Below are 8,492 nucleotides of genomic sequence, written 5' to 3'. Positions count from 1 at the left end.
GATTTTTTCCGCGAGAGCGAATGTTCCTTGCATATAAGAATTTAAAAACTTTTTATTATTTCTATATTTTTTTTTTATTTTTTGCTGTCGATAAACTTTGGAACTTCTGCTTTGGCAGTTAGATTGCAGTTTATTGACAAAGATAATGACTGTGGGTAGGTAAAGATTCTCAGCAAGATTCTCTTTTGTGAGAGTGGAAGAAGTTTCTTGCATATAAGAAACATCATCTTAAAAGATTTTTTTCAAATTTTATTTGTTAAATTGTTGTTAAAAGAAAATGTAATAAGATAAATGTCTCAATGGCTAGACACATTTCAATCTCCAACTATAAAAAAAATAATTTTTTAAATAGTTATAAATATAATGGCCAAAACTGGTACATATAAATATCTTATATTTCTTTGCTAATATTTAATTTTAATAATTGTCGTTCATTAATTACAATTTTAGTTTTATTTGTTAGATAAACTTCAATCTTTATTAACAATTTGCCATCTGTTTTTATATAAATTTGCATAACAAAGAAAGGATTGAGGAACATTAAACTGGAAAATCTAAAACACGTTGGTAAAAATTTTTCAAAATTTTTTTACTAAAGAAACATATTTTAGTAACGAACACACACGGACAAATCAGTGGTCGAACTAAACCATACAAGATTAGGTACTTTTCTATTTCTTCTTTGCCTCTAGAAGGTTACAATGCTTTGGTTTCGAATATATTATAGGATATTTATGTGAAGATATAATTAGTGTTTCTTTTTTTCGGCTTGTTAAGCACTGAATTATTTTATGTCAAGCGGCTCGAAGTTTCCGTTGTTCGCTTATGGTTATTGTCGGCCGCACAATCGCGCAATCAATCGAAAGCGTGCGCCTGTTTGCATTTCATTTTTAATTGTTATATAATAATTCGCTATTAGTGTCCAATCCATCTGCCAGGATGCGTCTCGATTGCGATTGCGCGATTCTCGAACGGCCTATATTTGTTGCTTCGTCGCAGACGGTAACATATGTATTGCTATGCTTATGCGCGTTTCCATATTCCACACGTTCTCCATTTTTATAAATATATATTAAAGAATTTTTATTAACCAGTTTTATTAACGTTATAATTAGTTGAAATAATTTGTTGCTCGTATGTTTTTGGTACCAAATTAATCTACAGACTTTGTACTATCGAAATATATAAAAAATTGAATTTGTTGCTCGTTTTAAAGTATCGAGAAGCGACATTTTGTCGTCGCGGACTGGTACGGCGCGGATTAATAACGTTATAATTAATTAAAAAAATTTGTTGCTTGTATGTTTTTGGTACCAAATTAATTTACAAACTCTACTATCGAAATATATAAGAAACTGAATTTGTTGCTTGTTTTAAAGTATCGAGAAGCGAAACTGTCGTCGCGGATTGATACGGCGCGGATTAAAAACGTTATAATTAGTTGAAATAATTTGTTGCTCGTATGTTTTTGGTACCAAATTAATTTACAGATTTTGTACTATCGAAATATATAAGAAATTGAATTTGTTGCTCGTTTTAAAGTATCGCGAAGCGACACTGTCGTCGCGGATTGATACGGCGCGGATTAGAAACGTTATAATTAGTTGAAATAATTTGTTGCTCGTATGTTTTTGGTACCAAATTAATTTACAGACTCTGTACTATCGAAATATATAGGAAAATGAATTTGTTGCTCGTTTTAAAGTATCGAGAAGCGACACTGTCGTCGCGGATTGATACGGCGCGGATTAAAAACGTTATAATTAGTTGAAATAATTTGTTCTTCGTATGTTTCTGGTCTCAAATTAATTTATGAACAATATACTATTCAAAAAAATAAGAAACTGAATTTCTTGCTCGTCTTAAAGTATCGAGAAGCGACACTTTGTCGTAGCGGATTGATACGGCGCGGATTAAAACGTTATAATTAATTGAAATAATTTGTTTTTCGTATGTGATTGGTACCAAATTAATTTACAGACTCTGTACTATCGAAATATATAAGAAATTGAATTTGTTGCTCGTTTTAAAGTATCGAGAAGCGACACTGTCGTCGCGGATTGATATGGCGCGAATTAAAAACGTTATAATTAGTTAAAAACATTTGTTGCTTGTATGTTTTTGGTACCAAATTAATTTACAGGCTCTGTACTATCGAAATATATAAGAAATTGAATTTGTTGCTCGTTTTAAAGTATCGAGAAGCGACACTGTCGTCGCGGATTGATACGGCGCGGATTATAAACGTTATAATTAGTTGAAATAATTTGTTTCTCGTATGTTTTTGGTACCAAATTAATTTACAGACTCTGTACTATCGAAATATATAGGAAAATGAATTTGTTGCTCGTTTTAAAGTATCGAGAAGCGACACTGTCGTCGCGGATTGATACGGCGCGGATTAAAACGTTATAATTAATTGAAATAATTTGTTTTTCGTATGTGTTTGGTACCAAATTAATTTACAGACTCTGTACTATCGAAATATATAAGAAATTGAATTTGTTGCTCGTTTTAAAATATCGAGAAGCGACACTGTCGTCGCGGATTGATATGGCGCGGATTAAAAACGTTATAATTAGTTGAAATAATTTGTTGCTCGTATGTTTTTGGTACCAAATTAATTTACAGATTTTGTACTATCGAAATATATAAGAAATTGAATTTGTTGCTCGTTTTAAAGTATCGAGAAGCGACACTGTCGTCGCGGATTGATACGGCGCGGATTAAAAACGTTATAATTAGTTGAAATAATTTGTTCTTCGTATGTTTCTGGTCTCAAATTAATTTATGAACAACATACTATTCAAAAAAATAAGAAACTGAATTTGTTGCTCGTCTTAAAGTATCGCGAAGCGACACTTTGTCGTCGCCGATTGATACGGCGCGGAATAAAACGTTATAATTAATTGAAATAATTTGTTGTTCGTATGTGCTTGGTACCAAATTAATTTACAGACTCTGTACTATCGAAATATATAAGAAATTGAAATTGTTGCTCGTTTTAAAGAATCGAGAAGCGACACTGTCGTCGCGGATTGATATGGCGCGAATTAAAAACGTTATAATTAGTTAAAAAAATTTGTTGCTTGTATGTTTTTGGTACCAAATTAATTTACAGGCTCTGTACTATCGAAATATATAAGAAATTGAATTTGTTGCTCGTTTTAAAGTATCGAGAAGCGACATTTTGTCGTCGCGGACTGGTACGGCGCGGATTAATAACGTTATAATTAATTAAAAAAATTTGTTGCTCGTATGTTTTTGGTACCAAATTAATCTACAGACTCTGTACTATCGAAATAAATAAAAAATTGAATTTGTTGCTCGTTTTAAAGTATCGAGAAGCGACACTGTCGTCGCGGATTGATACGGCGCGGATTAAAAACGTTATAATTAGTTAAAATAATTTGTTCTTTGTATGTTTCTGGTCTCAAATTAATTTATGAACAATATACAATTCAAAAAAATAAGAAACTGAATTTGTTGCTCGTTTTAAAGTATCGAGAAGCGACACTTTGTCGTCGCGGATTAAAAACGTTATAATTAGTTGAAATAATTTGTTGCTCGTATGTGTTTGGTACCAAATTAATTTACAAACTCTGTACTATCGAAATATATAAGAAATTGAATTTGTTGCTCGTTTTAAAGTATCGAGAAGCGACACTGTCGTCGCTGATTGATATGGCGCGGATTAAAAACGTTATAATTAGTTGAAATAATTTGTTGCTCGTATGTTTTTGGTACCAAATTAATCTACAAACTCTGTACTATCGAAATATATAAGAAATTGAATTTGTTGCTCGTTTTAAAGTATCGAGCAGCGACACTGTCGTCGCGGATTGATACGGCGCGGATTAAAAACGTTATAATTAGTTGAAATAATTTGTTGCTCGTATGTGATTGGTACCAAATTAATTTACAGACTCTGTACTATCGAAATATATAAGAAATTGAATTTGTTGCTCGTTTTAAAGTATCGAGAAGCGACACTGTCGTCGCGGATTGATACGGCGCGGATTAAAAACGTTATAATTAGTTAAAATAATTTGTTCTTCGTATGTTTCTGGTCTCAAATTAATTTATGAACAATATACTATTCAAAAAAATAAGAAACTGAATTTGTTGCTCGTTTTAAAGTATCGCGAAGCGGCACTGTCGTCGCGGATTGATACGGCGCGGATTAAAAACGTTATAATTAGTTGAAATAATTTGTTGCTCGTATGTGATTGGTACCAAATTAATTTACAGACTCTGTACTATCGAAATATATAAGAAATTGAATTTGTTGCTCGATTTAAAGTATCGAGAAGCGACACTGTCGTCGCGGATTGATACGGCGCGGATTAAAAACGTTATAATTAGTTAAAATAATTTGTTCTTCGTATGTTTCTGGTCTCAAATTAATTTATGAACAATATACTATTCAAAAAAATAAGAAACTGAATTTGTTGCTCGTTTTAAAGTATCGCGAAGCGGCACTGTCGTCGCGGATTGATACGGCGCGGATTAAAAACGTTATAATTAGTTGAAATAATTTGTTGCTCGTATGTGTTTGGTACCAAATTAATTTACAGACTCTGTACTATCGAAATAAATAAGAAATTGAATTTGATGCTTGTTTTAAAGTATCGAGAAGCGACACTGTCGTCGCGGATTGATACGGCGTGGATTAAAATCGTTATAATTAGTTAAAATAATTTGTTCTTCGTATGTTACTGGTCTCAAATTAATTTATGAACAATATACTATTCAAAAAAATAAGAAACTGAATTTGTTGCTCGTTTTAAAGTATCGAGAAGCGACACTTTGTCGTCGCGGATTGATACGGCGCGGATTAAAAACGTTTTAATTAGTTGAAATAATTTGTTGCTCGTATGTTTTTGGTCTCAAGTTAATCTACGAACAATATACTAATCAAAAAAATAAGAAATTGAATTTGTTGCTCGTCTTAAAGTATCGAGAAGCGACATTTTGTCGTCGCGGACTGGTACGGCGCGGATTAATAACGTTATAATTAGTTAAAAAAATTTGTTGCTCGTATGTTTTTGGTACCAAATTTATCTACAGACTTTGTACTATCGAAATATATAAGAAATTGAATTTGTTGCTCGTTTTAAAGTATCGAGAAGCGACACTGTCGTCGCGGATTGATACGGCGCGGATTAAAAACGTTATAATTAATTTAAATAATTTGTTCTTCGTATGTTTCTGGTCTCAAATTAATTTATAAGCAATATACTATTCAAAAAAATAAGAAACTGAATTTGTTGCTCGTTTTAAAGTATCGAAAAGCAACATTGTCGTGGCGGATTGATATGGCGCGGATTAAAAACGTTATAATTAGTTGAAATAATTTGTTGCTCGTATGTGTTTGGTACCAAATTAATTTACAGACTCTGTACTATCGAAATATATAAAAAATTGAATTTGTTGCTTGTTTTAAAGTATCGAGAAGCGACACTGTCGTCGCGGATTGATACGGCGCGGATTAAAAACGTTATAATTAGTTGAAATAATTTGTTACCCGTATGTGTTTGGTACCAAATTAATTTACAGACTCTGTACTATTGAAATATATAAGAAATTGAATTTGTTGCTCGTTTTAAAGTATCGAGAAGCAACACTGTCGTCGCGGATTGATATGGCGCGAATTAAAAACGTTATAATTAGTTAAAAAAATTTGTTGCTTGTATGTTTTTGGTACCAAATTAATTTACAGACTCTGTACTATCGAAATATATAGGAAAATGAATTTGTTGCTCGTTTTAAAGTATCGCGAAGCGACACTTTGTCGTCGCCGATTGATACGGCGCGAATTAAAAACGTTATAATTAGTTAAAAAAATTTGTTGCTCGTATGTTTTTGGTACCAAATTAATTTACAGACTCTGTACTATCGAAATATATAGGAAAATGAATTTGTTGCTCGTTTTAAAGTATCGAGAAGCGACACTGTCGTCGCGGATTGATACGGCGCGGATTAAAAACGTTATAATTAGTTGAAATAATTTGTTCTTCGTATGTTTCTGGTCTCAAATTAATTTATGAACAATATACTATTCAAAAAAATAAGAAACTGAATTTGTTGCTCGTCTTAAAGTATCGCGAAGCGACACTTTGTCGTCGCCGATTGATACGGCGCGGATTAAAACGTTATAATTAATTGAAATAATTTGTTGTTCGTATGTGCTTGGTACCAAATTAATTTACAGACTCTGTACTATCGAAATATATAAGAAATTGAATTTGTTGCTCGTTTTAAAGTATCGAGAAGCGACACTGTCGTCGCGGATTGATATGGCGCGAATTAAAAACGTTATAATTAGTTAAAAAAATTTGTTGCTTGTATGTTTTTGGTACCAAATTAATTTACAGGCTCTGTACTATCGAAATATATAAGAAATTGAATTTGTTGCTCGTTTTAAAGTATCGAGAAGCGACACTGTCGTCGCGGATTGATACGGCGCGGATTAAAAACGTTATAATTAGTTGAAATAATTTGTTCTTCGTATGTTTCTGGTCTCAAATTAATTTATGAACAATATACTATTCAAAAAAATAAGAAACTGAATTTCTTGCTCGTCTTAAAGTATCGAGAAGCGACACTTTGTCGTAGCGGATTGATACGGCGCGGATTAAAACGTTATAATTAATTGAAATAATTTGTTTTTCGTATGTGATTGGTACCAAATTAATTTACAGACTCTGTACTAACGAAATATATAAGAAATTGAATTTGTTGCTCGTTTTAAAGTATCGAGAAGCGACACTGTCGTCGCGGATTAATATGGCGCGAATTAAAAACGTTATAATTAGTTAAAAAAATTTGTTGCTTGTATGTTTTTGGTACCAAATTAATTTACAGACTCTGTACTATCGAAATATATAGGAAAATGAATTTGTTGCTCGTTTTAAAGTATCGCGAAGCGACACTTTGTCGTCGCCGATTGATACGGCGCGAATTAAAAACGTTATAATTAGTTAAAAAAATTTGTTGCTCGTATGTTTTTGGTACCAAATTAATTTACAGACTCTGTACTATCGAAATATATAGGAAAATGAATTTGTTGCTCGTTTTAAAGTATCGAGAAGCGACACTGTCGTCGCGGATTGATACGGCGCGGATTAAAAACGTTATAATTAGTTGAAATAATTTGTTCTTCGTATGTTTCTGGTCTCAAATTAATTTATGAACAATATACTATTCAAAAAAATAAGAAACTGAATTTCTTGCTCGTCTTAAAGTATCGAGAAGCGACACTTTGTCGTAGCGGATTGATACGCCGCGGATTAAAACGTTATAATTAATTGAAATAATTTGTTTTTCGTATGTGATTGGTACCAAATTAACTTACAGACTCTGTACTATCGAATTATATAAGAAATTGAATTTGTTGCTCGTTTTAAAGTATCGAGAAGCGACACTGTCGTCGCGGATTGATATGGCGCAAATTAAAAACGTTATAATTAGTTAAAAAAATTTGTTGCTTGTATGTTTTTGGTACCAAATTAATTTACAGGCTCTGTACTATCGAAATATATAAGAAATTGAATTTGTTGCTCGTTTTAAAGTATCGAGAAGCGACACTGTCGTCGCGGATTGATACGGCGCGGATTAAAAACGTTATAATTAGTTGAAATAATTTGTTCTTCGTATGTTTCTGGTCTCAAATTAATTTATGAACAATATACTATTCAAAAAAATAAGAAACTGAATTTCTTGCTCGTCTTAAAGTATCGAGAAGCGACACTTTGTCGTAGCGGATTGATACGGCGCGGATTAAAACGTTATAATTAATTGAAATAATTTGTTTTTCGTATGTGATTGGTACCAAATTAATTTACAGACTCTGTACTAACGAAATATATAAGAAATTGAATTTGTTGCTCGTTTTAAAGTATCGAGAAGCGACACTGTCGTCGCGGATTGATACGGCGCGGATTAAAAACGTTATAATTAGTTGAAATAATTTTTTCTTCGTATGTTTCTGGTCTCAAATTAATTTATGAACAACATACTATTCAAAAAAATAAGAAACTGAATTTGTTGCTCGTCTTAAAGTATCGCGAAGCGACACTTTGTCGTCGCCGATTGATACGGCGCGGATTAAAACGTTATAATTAATTGAAATAATTTGTTGTTCGTATGTGCTAGGTACCAAATTAATTTACAGACTCTGTACTATCGAAATATATAAGAAATTGAATTTGTTGCTCGTTTTAAAGTATCGAGAAGCGACACTGTCGTCGCGGATTAATATGGCGCGAATTAAAAACGTTATAATTAGTTAAAAAAATTTGTTGCTTGTATGTTTTTGGTACCAAATTAATTTACAGGCTCTGTACTATCGAAATATATAAGAAATTGAATTTGTTGCTCGTTTTAAAGTATCGAGAAGCGACACTGTCGTCGCGGATTGATACGGCGCGGATTAAAAATGTTATAATTAGTTGAAATAATTTGTTTCTCGTATGTTTTTGGTACCAAAT

Source organism: Linepithema humile, chromosome 3, assembly GCF_040581485.1.
Source record: "Linepithema humile isolate Giens D197 chromosome 3, Lhum_UNIL_v1.0, whole genome shotgun sequence".
Classification (NCBI taxonomy): domain Eukaryota; kingdom Metazoa; phylum Arthropoda; class Insecta; order Hymenoptera; family Formicidae; genus Linepithema; species Linepithema humile.
Note: the sequence above shows the minus strand (reverse complement) of the source record.